We start from the raw sequence: 26,710 nt of genomic DNA, 5'->3' as shown, positions 1-26,710 counted from the left end.
CCACTGGACTCCTGCTATATAAGGCCACCCAGAAAGACTGGGAGAATCCCTTCAGATTGAAAGACACACAGAGACTGAAAGTAAAGGTATGGAAAAAGTTATTTCATGAAAATGGAAATGAAAAAAAAAAGCTGGGGTAGCAATACTTATACCCAACAAAAAAGATTTTAAAACAAAGGCTATAACAAGTGACAAAGAAGGACCTAGCAATCTCACTTCTGGGTATTTATCGGAAGAAACCCAAAATGCTACTTCGAGGGGACGTGTGCATCAACATGTTCATTGCAGCATTGTTTACAATGGCCAAGATGTGGAGGCAGCTTAAGTGTCCACCAATAGATGAATGGATAAAGAGGAGGTGGTACATATATACAATGGAATATTGCTCAGCCAGGGAAGGGAATGGGTTCTTGCCATCTGCAGGGGCATGGATGGACCTGGAGGGTGTTGTGTTGTGTGGAGTATGTCAGACAGTGAAAGACAGATGAATGTGATTTCGCTTATATGTGGAATATAAAGAACAAAATAAACAAACAAAACAGCAACAAACTCATAGATACAGAGAACATTCTGATGGTTGCCAGATGGGAGGCAAGTTGGGGTGGTGGGTGAAAAAGGGGAAGGGATTAAGAAGTACCGATTGGTTGTTGCAAAGTAGTCATGAGGATGTAGAGTATAGCATAAGGAATATAGTCAATAATATTGTAAAAACTATGCATGGTGTCAGATGCGTACTAGATTTGTTGGGATGATAGATGCGAGGGGGGCTGGGGTAGGGTGAAAAAGGTGAAGGCATTAAGAAGCACAAGTTGGTAGTTACAAAATAATCACAGGGATGTAAAATAAAGCATAGGGAATATAGTCAATAATATCGTAATAACTATGCATAGTGCCAGGTGGGTACTAGACTAATTGGGAGAATCCCTTCTTAAATTATATAAATATCTAACCATTATGCTGTACACCTGAAATTAATATAAATTAATATTGAATGTCAACTATAATTGAAAATTTTAAGAAGGGGGTAAAGGGTAAAGGGGAATAAGAGGTTCACATTTCCAGGTATGAAACAAATAAGTTAAGGGGATGTCATGTACAGCATAGGGAATACAGTCAATAATATTGTGATAATGTGGTACAGTGACAGATGGTTGCTGGACTTATGGTGATCACTTCTTCAGGTATACAAATGTTGAATAACTATGGTGTACACCTGAAACTAGTGTTATATTGTATATTAGCTATATTTCTAATAAAAATCTTTAAAAATAAAAAAAGGGAAAATTAAAAAAACACACCAGGATCTGGTACAGTTAAAAACATTCATAAGAAAAGCAAGCCAATTTTCAGAGAAGCCCATCCATTCCTGACACTAAATCTAGGGGAAAGAAAAGATTTCTCCTGGGAAGAAATCCTCATGTGATTTAATGAACACTGCTTTCAATAATCCCTTTTAATAAATACAACTATAAGTTTCCATTGGACTGTTTCTTAGAGCAACGCTGAAATACAGTTTCCCCCCAAATTGCATTCTATACCAAATAACTGGTTATCATGAAAACAGAAAAACATTTATATTTACTGGCTTTAAAGATGTTACAACTTATCAAAAGAGGCTATCATTCTATGGAGAAAATAGCTAGTAGGGTTTCTTTTTTATAATGGTAAAAAATGAATAGGTAAGTTGTATTTGAATCATCTTTGGAAAATTTATAGTTTGTCAACAGGTACCTAAAATATTTTGGGGATGCATACTACTATATGTTCATTTAATTCAATAGGAATTTAAAATGAAGGACTCCTATTGTCATACTTATCTTAAAAAGCATATTTACAGATTTTTGACATAAAAATGTACAAGTCACAGGCAACACAAGAAAAAAAATAGGTAAGTTAAACTTCATCAAAATAAAAAACTTTTGCCCATCAAAGGACACTATAAACAGAGTGAAAAGGCAATCCACAGAATCGGAGAAAATACTTGCAAATCTTAAATCTGACAAAGGATTAATATCCAGAATACATAAAGAACTCCTGTACTGTGACAACGATAAAAAACAAATAACTCAATTAAAAAAATGGCAAAAGTCTTAAATACACATTTCTCCAAAGAAGATATGTAAATGGCCAATAAGCACATAAAATGATAAACAGCACTAATCATTAAGGAATTGCAAGTCAAAATCCTGAGCTACCACCTCACCTCCATTAGGATGGCTACTATCCAAGAAACAAAACAAAACTAAAAAAGAAAATAACAAGTGTTGGCAAGGATGTGGATAAATTGGAACCCTGGTGCACTGTCAGTGGGAATGCAAACTGGCGCAGCCACTATGGAAAACAGTATGGGGTTACTAAAAAAATTAAAAATAGAATTACCATATCATCCAGCAATTCCACTTTTGAACATATATCTAAAAGAATTTAAAGTAAGGTCTCAAAAAAGATATATGTACACCCATGTTCATACCGTGTTTCCCCGAAAAGAAGACCTAACTGGAAAATAAACCCTAGCATGATTTTTCAGGATGACATACCCTGAACCTAAGCCCTAATGTGTCTTTTGAAGCAAAACTTAATATAAGAGATGGTCTTATTTTCAGGGAAACACAGTAGCAGCATTATTCATAATACCCCAAAGATGGAAACACCCCAAGTGTCCACTGACAGACAAATGGACAAACAACATGTGGTATAGACATACAATGGGATATTATTCAGCCTTAAGAAGAAAGGAAATTCTGACACATATTATAACATGAATGAATCTTGAGGACATTATGCTAAGTGAAATAAACCAGTCACAAAAGGACAAATACCATATGATTCCACTTACATGAGTATCTAGAGTAGTGGAATTCATAAAGACAGAAAGTAGATGGTAGTTGCCAGGGACTAAGGGATGGTAGAGAATAAGGAGTTAGTGTTTAATTGGTACAGAGTTTCAGTTTTGCAAAATGGAAAGAATTCTGTGGATGGATGGTGGTGATGGTAGCACAATGCAAATATCCTTGATGTCACTGAACTGTACACTTAAAAATGGTGAAGGTAGTAAATTTGATGTCATATGTATTTTATAATTTAAAAAATAAATTAATGGTAAAAATGATAAATGTTATGCGATGTACATTTTAACACAATAAAAAAGTACATACAAATTAACAGATTAATTGTAAATAGCCTAAATTTCCTACTTTCAAATATTAATTAGACTTAAGCACTTGAGGAGGTATATGGGTATATGAAAGCCACAGCTGTAAGTTAGTAGTTTATATCTGATTACTGTATGTCCATGTGTAACCAAATTTCTTTAACAGAAACATAATTTTCCTTTTATAGACCACAAAGAAACCACCAAAGGCAATGATATACTAAATTCAGTAAATCTTACATGGCACTCATCAATGTAATATCTCACCCAAGCTATGAATTCATCATGAAAAAGTAATTTGCCTAATCACAATGGGAGTTAATACAGCTGCCACCCTTTTTGCTGTTTTCATTTAATGTCTAAACAATATTATTGGGTGTGAAGATGTGGCAAAAATTGTTTCAGTAACGTGTGAATTTTATTTTAAAATGTATATTAGACATACCAGGGAGGGAAAATATTTGTATCCAAGTGCTATCCAGACAAATTGTGAAGGAATAGTAGCCCAAAGGTTACTCACTGATCTCAGTCATCTCAGACTGTGTGCGGGGAGAGATTCCCTTCTTCAGGGAAGACATACCCATGAGCCGGAGGGCGTTGTCTCCCATGGGGGTGGGGGTATTGGTGGCAGGGACAACCCTTGATTCAAGTCACTGAAAAGGGCAAAACTTGTCGATCCAACTATACGTCTGGAGACACATCCAATCTTGGCTTATCTCAGCCCCAAGCTTCACTTAATACTCTTGATTTCTTCAGAAATCAGGTTTTAAATCTGGTTCCTAAACTCTTTTCCTATACTTCCACCACAGCCCAGCACCTCTATATGACTTTTCTCTGACCAACTAGCTTGCTGATCTAAGGAATCCCTCCCATTCTGTCCCCAGTATCAGGATCCCCACCCCACTGCTTTTCCAGTTCCTGATATCAACTTCCATTTATTCATCATTCAACAAATATTTATCAAACGCCTAGTTGTGAGCTAGGCATTATTCTAGGGAATATGAGTAAAAAGATGAGCAGAAATAGATATGGTCCCTGCCTTCATGGGGCTAACAGTTTACTGGGAAAGAAGCACATTGAGAATCATACAAGCAATCCTGACAAGTAAATTGAAGGGAAGGAAGGTACTGTTTTTTGCTTGGTGCTCCAAAAGCCCATAATAGGATTTGACCAATCAGAGAGATTGAGGGTAGGTTTTCTGGAAAACGTGTGACAAGAACTGAGGTGTGGATGAGTAGGAGTCAACTAGGCAAAGAGTGAAGGAAGAGCATTAGACTCGAAAGAGCCAAGACCCAGGGATGGGAGACAGGACGGAGAGTGTGAGGCACTGAAAGGCCAGCATTACCAAGGGTTGTGTTCAGACTTGTGTTCTGAAAAGCTCTCTCTGGCTTTAATGAGAACAAGGACTTGTGGCCAGTTTGCCAAAGAAAGGATCATCTCTGGCAAAATAATCTTGTTGCTCACCACCTTCAATTCATTGGCTATTTCAGCTATGTGAGTTGAAGTGTAACAGCTTCCTTAAACACGCCCTTTCATTCCTCTGTGCCAATCTATTACCATCGCCCCACCCCCGACCCCCTTACTCTCCTCCTATATGAGAAGGTAAGGAAAAGACCTACAAGTAGAACCTATTTCATGTGTCATTTAGAACTATATCCATAGTTGCCTGACTAACAAATCAAAATCAACAGAAATATGTGATAAAGGATAGAAACACCTTTTAAAATGGTGATTCTACAAACAGTATAATAGGTAAACACACACACACACACACACACACACACACAAAGACTGCCTTTAGAAGTTGTTTCATATGACCCAGCAATCCCTCTGCTGGGTATCTACCCAAAAAATCCATAAACATTTATCCATAAAGACACGTGTGCTCCAATGTTCACTGCAGCTTTATTTACAGTCGCTAAGACATGGAAACAACCAAAATGTCCTTCGATAGATGAATGGATAAAGAAGTTGTGGTATATATACACAATGGAATACTATTCGGTGGTAAGAAAAGATGAAATAGTGGCATTTGTGACAACATGGATGGATCTTGAGATTACAATGCTAAGCGAAATAAGTCGTACAGAAAAAGCAGAGAACCATATGATTTCACTGATATGTGGTGTATAAACCAAAAACAACAAAAGAACAAGACAAGCAAATGAGAAACAAAAACTCATAGACATGGACAACAGTTTAGTGGTTACCAGAGGGTAAGGGGAGAGGGGGATGCTAAATGAGGGTAAAAGAGGATCAAATAGATGGTGATGGAAGGAGAACTGACTCTGGGTGGTGAACACACAATGGGATTTATAGATGATGTAATACAGAATTGTATACCTGAAATTTATGTAACTTTACTAACAATTGTCACCCAATAAACTTTACTTTAAAAAAAAAGAAGGTGCTTCATTTTAATTCAGATATATGCAACTCATTAATTCTGACTGAAATAACTTTCACCAAAAAAAAAAAAAAAAAAAAAAAAAAAGCCAAAAAACAAAACTCTCTAGCATGAAAGTTAACTGCAGAAACCAAGGGCACAATCCACTATTAAACCTAATATCCATTCCCACCAATAGTGTATGAGGGTATGAGGGTTCCTTTTTCTCCACAGCCTCTCCAACACTTGTTACTATTTGTCTTCTTGATGATAGCCATTCTGACTGGGGTGAGGTGATATCTCATTGTGGTTTTTATTTGCATTTCTCTGATCATTAGTGATGTTGAGCATTTTTTCACGGCTATTGGCCGTTTGTATGTCCTCTTTGGAGAAGTATCTATTCAGGTTCTCTGCCCATTTTTTAATTGGATTGTTTGTTTTTTTGTTGTTGAGTTGTATGAGTTCCTTGTGTATTTTGGATATTAGCCCCTGATCGGAAGCGTTGTTTGCAAAAATCTTCTCCCATTCCGTTGGTTGCTCTTTATTTTGTGGATGGTTTCTTTGGCTGTGCAGAAACTTTTTAGTTTGATATAGTCCCATCCATTTATTTTAGCTTTTACTTCCCTTGCCTTTGAGGTCAAATTCATAAAATTCTCTTTGAAATCAAGGTCCATAAGTTTAGTACCTATGTTTTCTTCTATGTAGTTTATTGTTTTAGGTCTTATGTTTAGGTCTTTGATCCATTTCCAGTTAATTTTGGTACGCGGTGACAGACAGCAGTCTAGATTTATTTTTTTGCATGTGTCTTTCCAATTCTGCCAGCACCACTTATTGAAGAGGCTGTCTTTTCTCCATTGTATGTTTTTGGCTCCTTTGTCGAAAATTATCTATCCATATATGTGTGGGTTTATTTCTGAGTTCGCAATTCTATTCCACTGGTCTGTGTGTCTGTGTTTCTGCCATTACCATACTGTTTTGATTATCGTTGCCCTGTAGTATAAGCTAAAGTCAGGGAGTGTGATACCTCCACATTTCCAGACTTCAGCTTGTACTACAGGGAAGGCAGTGTGGATATTCCTCAAAAAATTGAAAACAGAATTACCATAGGACCCAGCAATCCCTTTCTTAGGTATCTACCCAAAAAATCTGAAAACATTTATCTGTAAAGATATACGTGCTCTGATGTCCGTTGCAGCTTTATTTACGGTGGCCAAGACATGGAAATAGTCAAAGTGTCCTTCGATAGATGAATGGATAAAGAAGATGTGGTATATATACACAATGGAATACTATTCTGCCATATGAAAACATGAAATACTGCCATTTGTGACAACACGGATGGATCTTGAGGTTATAATGCTAAGCAAAGTCAGACAGAAAAAGTCGAGAACCATATGATTTCACTGACACCGTGTTTCCCTGAAAATAAGACCTAGCTGGACCATCAGCTCTAATGCGTCTTTTGGAGCAAAAATTAATATAAGACCCGGTCTTATTTTAATATAATATAAGACTGGGTATAATATAATATAATATAATATAATATAATATAATATAATATAATATAATATAATACCGAATCTTATTTTGATATAAGACTGGGCCTAATACAATATAATATAATACCAGGTCTTATATTGATTTTTGCTCCAAAATACACATTAGAGCTGATGGTCTGGCTAGGTCTTATTTTCGGGGAAACACAGTATGTGGTATATAAAACTGAAAACAACAAAGGAACAAGACATACAAATGAAGAAACCAAAACTCATAGACACAGAGAATAGTTTAGTGGTTACCAGAGGGTAAGGAGTGAGGGGGATGGTAGATGAGGATAAAAGGGATCAAATATATGGTGATGGAAGGAGAACTGACTCTGGGTGGTGAACACACAATGTGATATATAGATGATGTATTACAGAACTGAACACCTAAAACCAATGTAACTTTACTAACAATTATCACCCTAATAAACTTTAAAAAGAACCCTAATCTCAATACATCTCCTATGATCCTTCCTAATACAAAACAAATCTTATTCAACATTTCAAATCCACTGTTTTGAGCCTCCTCCTCTGTTAAACACACACAGACACACACACACACACACACACACACACACACACACTCTTTCCCACTATAAATGAATGTCAGCATTATTAACAGGGTCAAGCAAAAAAGAAACCTTTGGTGTTTTTATATTTTTATGACTCCTAAAAGAGGTTCTAAAATACTAGGCCCAATTTAGTTTTCAGTTAACATGTATTTTCCATCTAATGTTTGTATCACTCAGTTTTACTGAATATTAAAATAAAGCTGTGAATTTTGGCTTTTGAGCACAAAGTTAAAATGTATTTATAAGAATTTATTTTTCAGGATAAAAAGAATCCTACATTTATCCTACAGCCATTTCTGGATCGTCTAATAAAGATATAAGTGATGATAACGAATTTTATATTTGTTTTCCTTCATGTGTCAGAATCAATAGGTTAATACCATACAATTTTATTAAAAGCCAAATAATTTTTATTAGCCTGTGATATAAATTTTACTTGACCTAGGAAAATAGGCTATTTGGAGAGGCTTTTTTTCCCCCTAAAATTTATAAGACCTCCTCAGAATCATTCTAATAATTACAACTCAAAACATTATCAGTTTTGAGTTCTCAAACTTTATGTACATACAAAATATCTGGGGATCTGATTAAACTGGAGATTCTAATTCAGTTGGTCTGGTATGGGGCCTGAGATTTTGTATTTCTAACAAGCTCCTAAGTAGCAATGGACACTACTAGAGCAATGCCATCAGAGGCAAAAAAGAGACTTGATTTTTTTCAACAAGTGGTGAGGTCATTATCAAACAGGACAATAATGATAACACACAAACAGACATAAGTAGGCTTATGTTGCTAAATATCTAGCTATGTGTTTTATGAGCTTACCCATCCCAATTACAAATATATTTATAATGATGCCCAAGGATCAACAATATTCACTAAAAATTTATAAGCCACAAAGGATCAAATTTCTCAAACTGTAAGCTAGACAAATTATTTGAACTAAGTGGAAAAAAAAAAGGCTATGCCAAACTAATTGTAATTATGCTTATTTGAATAAATCCCTAATTGCCATGTTTTAAGGATAGGTAGTTAGAAAACTTCCTAATTTTCTAAAATATGAAGTCTATGGAGAAATTCACCAGCCTAAATGAGCACAATTTGTTTCATGCTTCACAGTATTATTATCACCAATTATAAAACAGTGCAGTGGAATTTTTTAAAAAAACAAAAAGATATCACAAACAATACAGACTCATGTTCCTTATCATTAAGTACTTCTTGAAGAGCTCCTAAAATATGAGAATCTTCTAATATTTCTCATAATTCCTCTCTGCTCAGTAAAATTCTCCTTCATTATGATAGCATTCTATTGCAATCACTGTCTGTTCGGGAAGTGGGGCTTCTCTTGCCAATCAAAATGTAAAAGGTGTCAGCATTGCTTTCCCTTTGCTCCCTCATATGCCATATTCCTACACATGGGGTGGATCAGAAATATTGGAGAATTAGAAAGGAAGGAGGAAAAAGTTTGTAGCTACAGAAATGCCTCTAAACAACAGGGATGGGATGGGGAAGAAGGATGGAAGAAGAAAGGGAGGGAGGAAGGAGGGAATCAGAACCTTGGCTAATACTGTGTCAGAGAAACAATTTTATAAGACCCACCTTTTTTTAAAAAAAAATCTTGAACTCATTCCTTACTGAAGAGACAGCTTTGCTTTCTATTCACAAACTAACCTCCATAATAACCTGTTTTTTGTTTTGTTTTTTGTTTTTTAGCAGATTGCAAGTGATTGTCAAGGATTTAAGAATTAACTTTTAGATAACATTTGTGAAGTTCCAAGTCATAACTTAATACTAGATTCATATTGTCGGTGACCCAACAGTTAATGGAGCTTAACATTCTTGTGATTCTCCTGATTAAACTACTGCTCAAAAGCTCAGTTTCACAGATAGTAGTTTATAGGAAGAGAAAGATACACGGACATCAGTTTCACTCAGTTCTCAGAATTTAAAAACTGTCTAACGTGAAATGTAATTTAAGATCCCTAGATACTGATATCATAAAAGAAGACAAATTCTTTTTTGGGTTTTTTTTTGTTTGTTTGTTTTTTTGTTTTGTTTTGTCTTGTTTTGTTTTTTCAGTTACCTCCACAAGATACAAAGAATGAACAATCAACTCTTCGTGGGAAAGGAGACCAAGCAAGAAGGACAAACAAAACAAAACGAATGTGGGGCTTGGGGAGGTTAGGATAAGGGCAAAGACCCAACACACGTAATGACGTTATATTATGCAAAGTGCTACCCAAATCTTCAGAGCATGGCCCAACAAGAGCTTATTCACCAGCACTCCTAGGAGACTTCAGTCACTGCCTGAAAGCAGCTGTGCAAACAATCTTTTAGCAAGCTTTTATTTCAATTCAGTCTCAAATCTTTCCATTGGTGAATTTCAATGAAAAGACCCTGAGAGATGCAATATTTGCATACATATAAATATACTACCCTTGACTGCAACACAGGCCTACACTGAAGACAGCTGTAAATCAAACTGTGAAAGGAACCAAGAACTTACCAAAAGTTATTTTGAGTAGCCACAAACTACCCTGTTTTCCCAAAAGCAAGACCTAGCCGGACAATCAGCTCTAATGCGTCTTTTGGAGCAAAAATTAATATAAGACCCAGTCAATCAGCTCTAATGCGTCTTTTGGAGCAAAAATTAATATAAGACCCAATATAAGACTGGGTCTTATATTAATTTTTGCTCCAAAAGACGCATTAGAGCTGATTGTCCGGCTAGGTCTTATTTTTGGGGAAATGGTAAGAGCTATTTCCTGCACTGTTTTGCAAATATTGTAAGTATAAAAAGTAAAACTAACTGTGATGAGCATTAAAAATAATCCTGGTGAAAGCTATAGAAACATTTCTAAATGTATATGAGAAAGATTCATAGTCCATTTTAATTTTAAATAGTTGAGTCAAAACTGCTCCTTTCCCAAATAGTTCACAACTCAACTTTTAACAGCAGACTACTGAATTCAAGGTAAGTTTTCCAGAAATGGAAAAGTTTCTAAAGGAAACTACAGTTAATAAGAAGTTTTTATTTCTTTGAATTAACACCCAGAAGTGGTATTGCTGGGTCATATGGTATGTCTATTTTTAGTTTTTTGAGGAATCTCAATAGTGTTTTCCTTAGGGGCTGCACCAGTTTGCAGCCCCACCAACAGTACCAGAAAGGAGGGGGTGAGAGATGGGTGAAAGGGGAAGGGGAATATATTCAATAATGTTGTGATAAGTGTGCATGGTGACAGATGATTATTAGAATTAGTGGGGTGATCACATTTTATGGTATAAACATCTCGAATCACTATATTGTGCACCTGAAACATATAACTAATGTTACATACCAACCATAATTAAATTTAAAAAATTTAAAAAGTAAAAAAATAATTTTTCATTTTAAGAAAGAAAATATGAAATATAGTAAAATACGTAACGATGCAAGAAAACCTACAATTTCTTTTTATTGTCAGCAGCCTCCCCGGAAACATATTGTCTTTAGTTATAGCTTCACAGATTAAAAGTCATTTAGGAAGTGTGTGAGTCATTCAATAATAATAAAGGAAACTTTAAATTCCTAATACAGTTTTAGACACCCACATTTATGAACAAAGCACTCTGATCCTGACTTCCCAGTACTATAATCCAAAAAAAATGGCAAAGAATTCAAAATGGAACCTTGCATTCCTATTCAAAACTGAGTCATGTCATCCCAGGAAACTTTTATATATAAAAAGAGCTGATTTCATTACTTTCCATGGCAATTCCAAATCTTGTCTAAAAGAAGGAGAAAAATAATCAAAATTATTTCTGCTTGAATAGGAGGAGTACGAAGTTGGTGATAATCCTGTAAGAACACAACAATACGAAAAAAGAAAAACTAAAAACTGATAAAAGCCAAACACAGGAAACAAATACACCTAATGTGGAGAAACTGCTCTTCTCAGGAGGAAATACAGCCCCATGTGCATCTATCATAACGACACCAATGCTTTACTTATGGCCTTTCTGTCCAACACATACAGTATATTCCAGCCTTGAGGTTAACTAGTTCAAACTTGGGAAGCTAATGAATCCATAAATTAGGGGTATTGCTTATGGTGGCATTTCTTCTGGAATAAGATTTATTTCTTTATCCTTCATTTGAACCTTCCAATAATTATTTTTTCTTTTTTTTAAATTTATTGGGGTGAAAATTGTTAGTAAAATTGCATAGCTTTCAGGTGTACAATTCTGCATTACATCATCTATAAATCCCACTGTGAGTTCACCACCCAGAGTCAGTTCTCCTTCCATCACCATATATGTGATCCCCCTTACCCTCATCTCCCACCCCCCACCCCCCTTCCCTCTGGTAACCACTAAACTATTGTCTGTGTCTATGAGTTTCTGTTTCTCATTTGTTTGTCTTGTTCTTTTGTTGTTTTTTGGCTTATATACCATACATCAGTGAAATCACATGGTTCTCTGCTTTTTCGGTCTGACTTATTTCACTTAGCATTATATTCACAAGATCCATCCATGTTGTCAGAAATGTTCCTATATCATCTTTTCTTACCGCCGAATAGTATTCCATTGTGTATATATACCACAATAGGTGTTCTATTTGCTTCTTTGATTCGAGAATCCAGTTCTGTCCACAAGTTTGGGAAGTTCTCATCAACAATTTGTTTTAATATATTCTCTGTTCCCGTCTCTCTTTCTTCTCCTTCTGGTATGCCCATTATTCTCATATTGCTCCTTCTGATGGAGGCAGAAAGTTCTTGTAGAGTTCTTTCATTTCTCTTAAGTCTCAAGTCTCTTTCTTCCAACATCTGTGTCATTTCCAGGTTTCTATATTTGATGTCACTGATTCTTTCCTCCATCTGGTCAACTCTGCTACCTAAGCTGGTTATTTCATTCTTAATTTCTTGTATTGATTTCTTAATCTCCAGAAATTCTGTTTGGTTGTTTTTTAAAATTTCAATCTCTTTCGTAAAATGATCATGCTGTTCTTTGATTGTGTTTCTGAGTTCATTAAACTGCCTTTCTGTGTTTTCTTGCATCCTGTTGAGTTTTTTCAGAACTGCAACCTTGAATTCTCTGTCATTTAAGTCACATATTTCCATATTTTTAAGTTCATTTTCTGGAGACTTTTCACTTTCTTTCTGAGCTGTCTTGTTGCCTTGGTTATTCATGGCAATTACTGATTTATTATTTCTCTTCCTAGACATCTACAGGAGTGGCTTCTGCAACAGGTTGATAGGAAGAGGTCTTTCTTTTGTTTTCCAGTACTTGTTGGTAGAATGTTTTATTTTCTCTCTGACTGCAGCTTCTTTTTTTCTCTCTCACTCAGTAGTGCTATGTTTCCTGTGCACTATTCCAGCTTCTCACACAATGGGGGGATTCCCTGGGAGACGAGTTTGTCCTCTGTTAATAGTTCGCCTAGGTCACAGGGCTCAATGTCCATGTGGGTATGCGGAGAGCTTTTGAAGTTCCAAAGCTCTTCCTGCACCAGATTCAGAACCTGTATGTTTCAGCAGTTCTCTTTACTCGTACTGGGATCCGCCCAGATAGGTGGGGCCAGATGCGGGGTGAGCTGTGAGAGGTGGCCCAGAGCAATGGCGGCGACCACCACCACAGCCGGTCCTACTTCCACAGCTCCCTCCCCTTTGCCGGAACTAGTTGTGCTGCGAATCTGTGTCTGCGGTCCACAGTTCTCAGAATAGCAAAAATTCTGTTCTCTTGCTCTGACACTGCTACTGTTCCACTTCTAGTACAGGCCAGGTGGGGGCAGGCTGAGCTCTGGGAGGGTACGGAGGAGGCGGCTAGTCTCAGTGCCTAAGGCTTCCGGTCTCTGCTTGGCAGTGAGGGCTTACACCACCGTTTTCGGCCTTCTTCCCTCAGTCTTTGCTCCGAGGTCTCTGCCGTGAGCGTTGGGTTCAGCCGTGTTAGATGCTGTCCCCTCAGCCCTGTGGGCCATAAGCGGAGCCCTAGCAGTCCGAGATCTTCCTTCTTCCGCAGCAGCAGTAGCTCCGGGATGCAGCGAGCTCGGAGCACTGAGCTACGTCTGCGTCCTGCGCCCGCATGGCTCCGTCTCCACACTTCTCCCTTCCCTCTTCCCCCACTCGTGCGATTCACCCACCTTTAGGTGAATTCAGTAGTGGGCCTCTTCATGTTGCCTGTCTGCTGTGCAGGGAGTCCTTTCTGGAGTTATTGTTGCTCAATTAGTTGTAAATTCCAGGGTAGCTTTACAGAGGCTCACCTCATGCTGCCATTTTGATGACGTCTCTGCCCTTCCAATAATTTTTAAGAGTACAGTGTTAACTACAATTTTATGTTTGCTTCAAAGTATCTTGCAGCTTATAGATTTATTTTAGAAATATAAGTTCTAATCCATGTTGCACAACTAAAAGTCTTGGCAAAGTTCATCATATGGGAAAAGAGTCATATTACTCTATGATTATGACCTAGTAAAGCCAAAAAATCAAAAAGTGTTACAATGAGGAGCACAGCTAAGGAACCTTTTCAATTTGTGGTTTGTACACAGTTCGATCATTAAGAAAAAGTAAGAGGAGAATAATAGATAATACCATTTGCTTTTTTAAAAGTTTATTGGGGTGACAATTGTTAGTAAAATTTCATAGATTTCAGTTGTACAATTCTGTATTACATCATCTACAAATCCCATTGCCTGTTCACCACCCAGAGTCAGTTCTCCTTCCTTCACCATATATTTGATCCCCTTTACCCTAATCTACCACCCCCACCTCCCTTACCCTCTGGTAACCACTAAACTATTGTCTGTGTCTATCAGTTTTTGTTTCTCATTTGTTTGTCTTGTTTCTTGTTGTTTTCAGTTTTACATATCACATATCAGTGAAATCACATGGTTCTTGACTTTTTCTGTCTGAAGAGACACATGATATTGACCCTCCTACTTCAATCTCTTCTGTTCATGACATAAAAAATGGAGTAGGAGATGAGAAACAACGAAAAACTGTAGCTCAGCTTGAAGTAGTCAAAAATCTCACCTCTCCACTTCATTTTCCAAGGCTTGCTTTATGAATTTCCAGAGGAATTTAAAAAAAAGGTTTTCAGGAAACTTCTAAATAATGATGGAGGCACACAGTAAAGTGCTCTAATGCTTCAATAATTAAAACGTCAATGATATCACTGAAACCTATGGTCCTCATGATTTTGATTTGATTTGTGACTACAGCTGTAGAAATCCTTATTTCCCTCTTTCTCTATACCCCTCATAGCCCTGGCCTTTCACTTTGATAATCATTAACCACTGAGGACGCAGAAGACAATAGCCCAGACCTGACTGATGGTCACAAGGTCTGGACCCCTGTCTGTCTAAAGATAACATCATGACCTAAGTTAGGTTTAAACCTCCTGAGCCCTAAGGTGGAAGGACCCCTGGCAACTTTTCCATGAAACCAGACAGAGGAACTCTGGAGCAGACCTCAGAGCCGTTCTCAAGACCTGAAGAAATAATTGATTACCCTTACCTCATCTCCAACCAATCAGCTCCTAACACAACCCTGAACCCCTCACCCATGATGTCCTGTGATTTTGCCCTATGTGATCTGTAATCTACATGCCATTTCTATCAGCCAGTTCATGCAGGTGGATGGACTCACATATTGGGGTTTGATAACATCATCAGTACATATAAACTAATATAAACTCAAAATAGAGTTAAACGTTTTACAGCTAAAATTATATTTTTATTCTAAAATCTGAAAGCACATTACTTGAAAGTTACTAGATGAAAATATATAAAAATCATCCTCAACATAAATTTGCTTCCTAGAGGACAGCAAGCTAAATCCTTATGCCTGAGAGACTACTGATGATTGCTTCCTTAAACTAACTTTTCTAAACTAATTGTTAAAATTTATATAAATATGGGATATTTAATTACAAAATTTAATTACAAATATAAAAGTTAATATATCAATTAACCAGTCTTTGTTAAATTCATAAACACACTTAGAACAATTCAGAATCATATGATCAACTTAAAAGTGAAACTGAAGAGGCACTGTCACGAAGGTCAGGAATGTTCAATATTGAGCAGTGGCCCTACTCAACATAAAAAAGCAAGAAAAAGTAAGCTACAGATATTAAGAGAAAAAAATTATCAACATATGCATAATATGGTGTCTACTTAGAAAATCCAAGAAAATCGATGAAAACATTTTTAGAATAATGAGCAAGTTAAAGTGGGCGAATATAAGAACAGTATCCATTAACTTCCCTATACGCAGCAAAGCCAAACAGAAAATATAATGAAAAATTTTCATTCACAATAGCAATAAAAACAAGAAACTACCTAGGAATAAATTTAACAAAAAATGTAGAACACATTTTTAAAAATGCTATCAAGTTTCACTGAAGGATAAAAGAAGATCCAAGTAAATAAAGAAGGGGGCACTCATATTCCTGGATGAGAAGGCGCAATAGTGGATGGATATTAATTTCCCCCAAATTAACGTTTAAATTCAATGCATTCCTAGTTAAAATCCTAATGGGAATTTTTTTGTCTGTTTGTGACTTCACAAACCGAAATTAAATTTCATAGGAAAGGAAAAATGAGCAATGACCAAGAAATATTTAAAAAAGCATAACATGGGGGTGGGGTGGGGTGGGGAGGACTTGCTGTCCAGAGAGCAAATTACAATTCTAAGAAGCTATATTAATTTAATATTGCACTGGAATAGAAAACAGACACATGATGCAAAAAAAGAGAATCCAGAAACAGACATATCCATGTGAATTTTAGTTTACATGATTGAGATTTATCATTTTAATTTTTTACAAAGTTGGCATTTCAAATAAGTGTGGGGGAAAAGACAGACTATCCCATAAGTTGTATTTTAGAGCATGTGGCTATCCATTTGGGAAAATATAAAGTCAGAATCCCTACTTTATATATTGTACTTAATTTTTTTTTCATATTGAAAAGCTAAATTAAGGTTTAAAAAATTAAGTGTAGTGGAACAAAATATATGAAAAAATTCAGAATAGTGGGACGGAAAAGATCTTCCAAAGCAAGATTCCAACACGGAATAGACACAGAAGAGGGGGAAAAAATGACAGATATGGCTGCATTAAAATTTAAATATTTTCCTAATAAAAAACAGGGCACTTTTTCAAACTACACACTTGAGCCCTAACTTCTGATAAAAATCTCATCTTCCCTCTTTCTCCCTCTATGCCTTTAAGAAGCTAAGCTTTACTGAGCCAGTTTCTTATAGAATTGTTGTTACATCTCTCACAGAGTATGTATGGAATCCAGAGTTGGTCTTTTTTTTCTTTCAAAGCAAATTCTGTGAGAGGTTAGTGATCAAGTGCTCTGATTCTTCTAACTAAGTAAGCTATTCTTGCAATCTAATTTACTCTATGTAAATATTGCTGCATGTTTCTGTTTATGAATATAGAAGCTGCAATGAAAGACCCTATGTGGAATAGTATGCGACAAAATGCTATTTTCTGGAAGCAGATTTTTAAAATGTACCATAGTTTATTTACCCTTTGTTCTGACAAGTAGTATGTGGTTAAAGTGAACTATTATACAGCAGCTGTATAAAAATGGAAACATATATTGGAGTCAATATAATGACCCTCAGTTAGGATAAGATTCTAGATTTAATTTCAGATACTTAGTATGACCAGCTATGGGACTATATATGCCACTTTTGTATTTCCAGTACAGAACTTAGCTCACAGAAAGAATTTAATACATGTTTCCACAATGAATATATCTTTTGCTTTATTTTACAATTCAACATAGATTTAGTTAATTTTGTGAAGTTTCTTTAACTTTTATGTAAATTTACTTTCTAAAATCTTTATGTAGTGAAAGTTAACTCCTTTCTCTCCTGACTCAACTTTACACTCATCATCCATAGCCATAGTAGAATTTAACATACTTTCCCTGTCTCACCATCATGGAATCTGAGTTGCCTTTGATATCTTATGCAGTTAGATAAGTTGATATAAATTTCATGTAAGAAATAATTGGGGGTAGAATTACTCACGTATATAAATATATCATGGCCATTGGGAATTAGTCTATTCTTAAAGAATAATACCAGTATGAATTCATAGTTTAGGCCGTGATGTTTTTAAAAACAGAATACAATATGCTGCCTACAAGAGACTCATTTCAGATCAAAAGACACACACAGACCGAAAGTAAAGGGGTGGAAAAAGATATTTCATGAAAATGGGAATGAAAAAAAACAGCTGGGATAGCAATACTTATATCACACAAAATACACTTTAAAACAAAGGCTATATAACAAGAGACAAAGAGGAACCTGGTAATACCACTACTGTATATTTATCCGAAGAAACTCAAAACCCTACTTTGAATAGACGTGTGCGTCCGTATGTTTATTGCAGCATGTTTACAATGGCCAAGATGTGGAGGCAGCCTGCGTGTCTATCAATGGATGAATGGATAAAGAGGAGGTGGTACATACATACAATGAAATATTGCTCAGCCAGGGAAGGGAATGGGTTCTTGCCATCTGCAGTGGCATGGATGGACCTGGAGTGTATTGTGCTGAGTGAAGTATGTGAGACAGCGAAAGACAGATGCAATGTGATTTCGCTTATATGTGGAATCCAAAGAACAAAATAAACAAAACTTAAACAAACACGTACATACAGAGAACATTTTGATGGTTGCCAGATGGGAGGGGGGTTGGGGGTAGGTGAAAAAGGGGAAGGGATTAAGAAGTACAAATTAGTTGTTACAAAGTAGTCATGGGGATGTAGGTTATAGCATAAAGAATATAGTCAATAATACTGTAATAACCATGTATGGTGTCAGATGGGTACTAGATTTGTTGGGATGATAGATGGAAGGGGGTTGGGTGAAGAGATTAAAGAAGCACAAATTGGTAGTTACAAAACAGTCAAGGGGATGTAAAGTAATAACTGTGTATAATGCCAGATGGGCATTAAACTAGTCAGTAGGATCACTTCTTAAATTATATAAACGTCTAACCATTATGCTGTACACCTGAAATATAAAATGATATTGAATGTCAACTGTAATAGAAAAATTAAAAAAGGAGGAGAAAGGTGAAGGGAATAAGATGTTTAAAAAAATAGAGAGAATACAGGTATGAGTGATAAGATTGAGAATACTGAATGAGAACTGATTTCCCCATGCCTGTTACCTGCAAATGATCACATCTGCAAGATGAGGGGAAAAATGTGCCAATTTGAAAGGAAATTTTCCTATTGTATGCAAATTTTCTTTAAAAATGAAGACCAAGCTTAAAATCTTGGGCTCTTTTAGTATTTTTGTGGTTTCATTTTTCTATATTTAGATCCCTAGTCCATTTGGGGATTCTTCCTGTGCATAGTTTGAAGTACGGATCTAATTTTACCTTTGTCATACAGTAAATTTCTGTATATGCTTGGATCTGGGGTTTTGGGCTTTCTGTTCTATTCCACTGACATATTTGTCTATTCATGGGCCATCACCATGCTGTTTTCATTATGGAGGCTTTATAATGCTTTATCCCACCTTATGGTTTTCCTTTTCAGTGTTTTCCTGGCTGTCCATTTATTTGTAGGTTTGATAGGTTTACAGGTTTGATGATTGATATACTCCAATCATGAGTTTAAAGATTCAACAGATTAACTTAAAAATTATGTCCTAAACATAATTAGGATGGTAAACCAAGCACATAAAATTAAATTATGTCAAATCAATATGAAATTTTCACTGTCTACTATTTTAGTATGATCTATTTTAGCATAAATATTTAAGAGCTAACTATTTACTTTAGTCACTTTTTCATGTTGAGACACTAAAAAATGTACTTTTATTTGTAAGATGTCATAGTACAATGTATGTATGTGTTCACTTGCCATTAAAATTTCAGATTAGATTAAAATGGAGAAATCATATAAACAAGTTTTCTTTAAAAATACTAAATCTGTTAAGCATCATCATAAGTTCAAATATAGCCTTTGGCATAAGCATTTACATTACCTAGTCTAAATATGAACATAAACTAAATCATTCTAAAGTATTAATGATTTATTTTAATTTTCTTGATTTTGTTGGATAAGTAAAATGAGGAGTTTTATGAAGTTTCCTTTTACTTGCTCTAGGTTTCAACTCCATGTCCTTACTTATCTAAGGACATCACATAGAGGAAGGCAGGCTGTGATCTACCTAGAGATAGCATCAGATTCCACATGCAAAAGGGCTCTGTATCACAGAAGCACCCTCTATTTCAGAGGGTAATCTCAATCCCGTGCTCTAACCAATTACAAACTGGATGTTCCAATGATCTCTCCAACTCAGGATGCTAACTGCAAATCCAGGTTATTACCTCCTCTGCTTCTGATCAACTGGCTATAAATCAGAGGTTCCCACAACACCCTCCTTCCTTGGGTTCGATTAATTTGCTAGAGACACTCACAGAACTCAGGAAACATTTTACTTACTAGATTATCAATTTATTATAAAAGGATATAACTCAGCAACAGTCAGATGGAAGAGATGCATAGGGCAAGGTCTGGGGAAAGGACACAGAGCTTCCCAGCTTCCATAGTCTCCCCCCAAATCTCCCCGTGTTCACCAAACTGGAAGTTCTCTAAGGACTGCCCTTTTGGGTTTTTATGGAGGCTTCATTACACAGGCATGATTCATTAAATCATTTCCACTGGTGATTGAACTCAATCTCAAACCCCATTTACCTCCCCAGAGGTTGAGGATGGAACTGAAAGTTCTTAGGTGTGGTCCAAAAGTCACCTCATTAACAAGACACCTTTATTGCTCACATCGCTTAGGAAATTCCAAGGATTTTAAGGTCAGAAACTGGAGGAAGACCAAACAAATATATCACCTTCCCAAATTCACAAGTGATATTTGTCTTTTTGAAAAAGGCCAAAATGAGTGATCTCTGAGCCAGATCTTAGTAGCACATGCCATCACCATCTTGGTTAAATGTTTGTAGGGTTAGATAAATATCAAGAAATATGAACATACATTATTTCCAATTGTAAAACCCTCTTCTTTTGACCACAAAATGTAAAAAGTCAAAAGGCTACTGTCTACTCTTACAAATTCAGGCTATTCCAATACTATCCTTTTAGTGGACTATCCAACCTTCTTTTTCCTGATCATTTCTTAACCCAGTTTTCAAAGCTTATTCATTCTAATACTATTAGTATCACTAACATCCTAGCTTATACTTGAAATCCTAATTTAACAAATCACTGCACAGAAAAGATAGATCTTGGCTAAAAAGAACAAGCTTGAACAGGGTATAGTCATATGTTTAAATTCTAGGGTGTTCTTAAAAAGGACTAAAAGATTTTAAAACCGTATTTGCATAATTCTACCAGTGCAAAACACTTGTAAAGACCTAAAGAAGGAGTGACTAAAACATAGAAAGTTTTAAAATGTTTCTTTCATCCATCCTATCTTCTCATTCATAATGAATCCTCCGAATTTAAGTGAGTTTGCCTCAAATAAGAAAGTGTATTCATTAAACTGATATTTTCTTTATTTTGATCTAGTTTTTCATTTTGGCAACAAACTTTGAACTTTTAATTCATAGAAGAGAAGCTTTCAATAAATGTTTAGTTTATACAGATAAAAGGGAAATCTCTGCTCTTGAAACTAAATAAAATGTACCTTTCTTAGGTTTTAAAAGGGAGGAAGAGAAGAAAAATATTTCTGTCCCTGCCCCTAAATGTACATATGAGATGAAAGATTAAGAGTAGCAGTTACCTTAGATCAGGTTTTACTAGCTGGAGTGATTCAGTCATTCACTCAACAAATTTTACTGTACAGATGAGCCAGATAATATTCTTAAAGTCGTCGAAACTCAGGCATTGCTAAGTCCAAACAAAGTATTGCATATAACCAAATGAAAATAAGAAGAGTTGTACATTTCAGAAGTATTTTTTAATGGTTAGAACATGGTTATCCAAGTATATTAAGGCATGAGCTGCACAATCAGAAATTTTTGTCTGAGTAGGCTATATGGAGTGGTCCATTCTCAGCAAAGAGTCTTGATTCTGACTCAAATATAAACCAAGTGCTTCTGAAATCTTTGTTTGTTTTCATCTTCTCAATAATCTTTAATTTTCTCCAGTTGCATTATGTAATTTCAGTGAGTTAAATTGGAGTGGCTCAAAAAAATACCTGATTATTTGCATTCGGTGTCAATTAGAGTAATTAATTGCAGGCTACTGGCATGACAGCTGGTGGTAACAATAGCAGCCAATACCTTCTTGTTCCTACTATGATTTTTGCATACATTATCACCCTCCTCCAACAACTCTTTTATAGGCGGTGTCAGTGGTGGTAATAATAATAGCCAAAGTTTATTTAAAACTTACTACATACCAAAGACTAAGGTATGTCTCTTGCATGGATTACTTCATTTACACCTTAATGTTCTTTAAAGTAGGTGTCATTTAAAAAAAAAAGGAGAAAACTGAAACTCAAAGAGGTTATTATGTGCCCAAATTCATTCAGCCAATAAAGAGCAAAGCTGAATTTTTTTTTTTAAAGCTGGATTTTAAATCTAGGTATATTTGGCTTCAAAGCCCACATTTTCCCTCATTGTAATATAGTGACTACTGGAGTAGTTTGTGTAATATAGTGACCACCGGAGCAGATTACTGGAGGTGGTCAGTGATACAATGGTGATGGTGAGCAGAGCTGAGCAGAGTTCAAATTTAGTGAAATCAAATAATATAAAAAATTCTGACAAAATTTAGAATAGGTACATTCTGATCACCTGCAATATCCTAAAGAACAACTGCACTATCCTAAAAGGTTTTTATGCTAGACTCCAATGTTTAGAGCAACTTTCAAAAATATCTAATTATCTAGGAACACATGTTGTATTTTCCTATAAAAAACTAAACCCACATACAAATAAAAATATTACCCAAACCTACAGAATTAGTGCTGTTATAATTAGCAAATTATGTGTTTCAATTAAGACTACAAAGGAAAAAAATGTATCTAAAACAAATTTCCTTTCATTTGAAGGATTTACAACTTTCATATAAAAAATGAAGGTGTAACTTGAGGATGCACATTCAAAAAGAAGCCATTCAATTAAAGGTTGTGTTTGTCTTTATAAGATACTTATTTTAACCATACTGACATTGATAATCATATTTGTAGAACACTCTAAAACAGCATTTATGCTGTAAGGTTTATTTGAGTAGCTGGAGGTGGGAGGTTGCTGTGGTTTCACATTTTATTGGTATTTATCAGGGCAACCAACTAAGGTTTTGGATGTTGCATTACTGTTCTTCATAGTGGCATAAATACTTTAAATACACATATAAAGTAGAAGTCCAGCAAATATCTAGGCTAAATTAATAGCTATGTATCTACTGACGGTTAGGAAAAAAACATTAAGGGTCATATTCCAGTGTTATCTGGGTTGTTGATACGGGTTAACTCATTTTTAAAAATATAGGAACAAGACAATTCTTTAGCTCTTTTCTGTAGAAGGTGCTTTAGTTTCACCACATCAAGGTATAATATAAATTAAGTTAAAACAATTACAAATTTGTGAGACAAGCATAACTTAAGAATTCAAAACTGCTCATCAAAATAAGTCACAGACTTCAGTTTTTACTCCATTTAATTTTAATTTTTCCAGGGACTTAGGCATTTGAGAAACATTTCCGTAACAGCATGTGCCAGCTTGCCATTTGTCATGGAACATGAAGAGCCCAGGTGGCTGCCAATGATGCGAACTTCTCCTACTAACCCCAGAAGTATGGCTCAGTGCTTGTCCTGAAGTGACCACACTTCATATGGTGGCAGCAAAAGTGTTATTATTCCATCTTTGACAGCAACTATCAGAAAATGTACATAATGCCACAATTCATTCTCAAGTGAATATGTTATATAATATTGCTTTTCTTAAAGGATGACAAATCTTGAAAAATACAATACCTAAAACTTAATATGTAGAAAAAATATTCCTAAAGGACAGTAAATGCCATTAGAAAGAAATTTAGAATAGAAAACACATACCATGGCATTTCAGTGGTGAATGAAAAAGTACTTTACATTTTTGTGTACTTATTGAATACTTGACAGCACACATAATACAAGAGACCTACACTCATATTAAACTTGGAAAAAATCCATTAATATGTTTGTTTCCATTTTGTTAAATTATTTTATTTATTTTGTCACTTTTCCCTATTTGGCATCCATATATTTACTAAAAAATAATTACCAGAAATCTCATTATGGTCGTGTAATTTACTTACCCTATCAGACCACTAATAAATGCAGATGTCACACTGCTATAGTTACTTTAGATTTTAAATAAACAAATCTTTGAAATCAGAGATTCCAACTGTTGAGGCTTTAACTAACACAGAAACACAGGAACGTTGGAAAGAGAAAGGAATGAGAACAATATAAATGATGTAATATCTACTATCTAGAAGTAACATTTAAAATAGGTGTAAAGGAGGATATCACAGTAAGTAAACTCTCTGAACAAATTTTAAAATAATCCGGTGCCCTCGATCTTTGAAACACACTTTTTTTGATGTATCAAAGACCGCTGTTTATATTTGGTAAAGACCAATTTATTCTAACGTATTAATTACAGTAGTGTGAATGAGGTTATTTAAATACAGTAATACAGAAGTTAAAGAATATAGGGTCAAAAATTATTCCATATATAGTTTAAGATTCATGTACACTGTTCATAAATAAAATGGAAAATTACTAAAATAAATGAACTGTAATAGATTATTCAGCAGAGCAAACCACTTATTCAGCTCTAAATGGACCATAAAATCTACTGTGTGTTGGAATTTGGGTTTAATCCTGTTATACTGGACTACACTTACAATCTGCAAAGCCTTAGAAAATGAAATTTAAAACCACTGAGTCACAGCACACAGAGAATTGAAGACTATCAGGAGAACAAGTTTTTCTGGCAGTTAGTAGCATTTTAACTCCCTATATAAATGGAGTTCAGCATTCTCAGAATGTTACAATCGATTATGATAAAATGAAATCTAAACCATACATTCTTAATGGGGGGATTATTCTATGAAGTAGGCTTATTGCATGTGTTAATCAAGATGTGCTCTAGCTTTGACACCAGTGATTAAAGAATTCATTCCCTTTTGTTCCTAACAGAGATGTCCTTATAACAATGAAAAGATCTATGCAGTATACTATTTCTGAGCTTTCCTATATTGGGATCTTCGTCATACTAATTTTGCAACTAGAAAGATATGTGAATTTAGCCCTTTAACCTCTCTGAGCTCAGTGGCTTACATGTAATATGATGATGGCATAAAACCAAGAGGTTTCTAAAAGTTCTGGTTTTAACTTTCTATCAATTCATCTCACAGCAAACAAGAGTGTCAGTGTGCAGAGAAACTAAGCATGTTCATTTTATAAAAGAAACGTTATAAACTGTTTAAACTAATGTGTTTCAATAATGCACAAGAACTGTATTTATGTTTCAAATTTGCCTATCCAGTATAATTAAAACCATAAATGTTAAAGGTCTGTAAAAATAATTAAATTTTGCTGAGAATATGAGGGATGCACTTGTACTACATTCATAATAAAAATCTGTTTGTTACATTTGCACATACCTAAAACTAACTTATAGAACTATTACAATTCACAGACCCTGATTTTATTTGTTATTTATTAGTTTTCAGGTGTCCAAAGCAATGTAATAGTTTGACATTTACACCTCTTACAAAGTGATAACCCCCCAAATATACTACCCTCTGACATTGTATATAGCTGTTACAATACCATTGACTATACTCCCTATGCTGTGCTGTATTACACATCCTGTGACTGTGTGTGTGTGTGTGTATAAAATTATGGTTGACATTCAATATTAGTAGTCACAATATAGTCACGGGGATATGAAATACAGTTTGGGGAATATAATCAATAATCTTGTAAAGATTACGTAGGGTGCCAGATGGGCCCTGGACTTATCAGGGGGATCACTTCATAGATTGTGTAGATGCCTGACCACTGCGCTGTACACCTGAAGCTGAAGTAGAATAATACTGAATGATAACACAGACCCTGATTTTAAAAGTATGATTTAAAAACGAACACCAAGAACAAAAAGTATTGTTTTTTTCAGATACTGTGCATCAACTTCCAGGTACCACTTATTCTAATTTATGTTTTCCATGGTCTTGTGAGTGCATTTGTAATTGTTATATTTATTTTTATATCGTAGGACTTTTCAGCCACCCCATTTTATATATATATAATATTCCAGTGGTGTGAATGAGGTTATTTAAATACAGTAATGCAGAAGATATATATATACCTGCAAGGGGCAGGCCGAGAAAGAGCATGAAGAATTACTCTATCCAACAGGCTAGAAGGTATTTGCTCAATGGACAGCTTGCTAACTTGTAAGTTAATAGTTTTTGGTGGTGAAAGTTATGGAAAAAGGGAGGTGGGGATGAAGAAAAAGGAAAAAGATTTGTGACCTAATATCTTAGAAATTTGCCAACCAGAGTTTGTCAAAGTAATCTGGCACTGATGGCCTAGATTCAGATCCTCCTGAAACATCAAAAATACACCTTCTGCTTTCACTACATAGCAAGTCTTTGTGTAAAGCACATCAAGTTTTGTGCCTGGCATTTATTTAACTTATAGGATAGAATAAAATTAAATGTTCTAATATTTCAGAAGGCCCAACTGTCACTAGGGGTCACTAAAGTAGATATAAAGAAAATCAAGAATGCTCATCACTCATTGCTTACAAACCAAATACGGAAATGAATTAAAATATTAGAATCAAAGAATCCTAGAGTTTTAAAGGAGAACACATCACCCAATTTTCTTTTATAGCAAAAGAAAGCAGAAGTGAAAATTATTAACCCTAGGTAACTCTGATAGAAGTAGAACGGTCTCAGCCACATGATCTTATTTTTTTTAAAGATATTTATTCAGTTTAAAATTTACATGGTTTTAAAAAAATGAGTTATAAATGGCTCAAGGCTAACCCCCCCCCAAAAAAAAACACACCAAATGATCTTC

General features: G+C 35.2%; 1 protein-coding gene across 6 annotated transcripts in view; it reads right to left on the bottom strand.

The window, feature by feature from the left end:
- CNKSR2 (connector enhancer of kinase suppressor of Ras 2) overlaps nt 1-26,710 on the bottom strand; it is a 287,389-nt gene that overhangs the window by 241,453 nt on the left and 19,226 nt on the right. The window lies entirely within an intron of this gene.

The sequence above is a fragment of the Rhinolophus sinicus genome, chromosome 18 (genome assembly GCF_057876585.1).
Source record: "Rhinolophus sinicus isolate RSI-liver-muscle chromosome 18, RSI-T2T, whole genome shotgun sequence".
NCBI classification, from domain to species: domain Eukaryota; kingdom Metazoa; phylum Chordata; class Mammalia; order Chiroptera; family Rhinolophidae; genus Rhinolophus; species Rhinolophus sinicus.
This window is presented reverse-complemented; position numbering and strand designations above follow the sequence as displayed.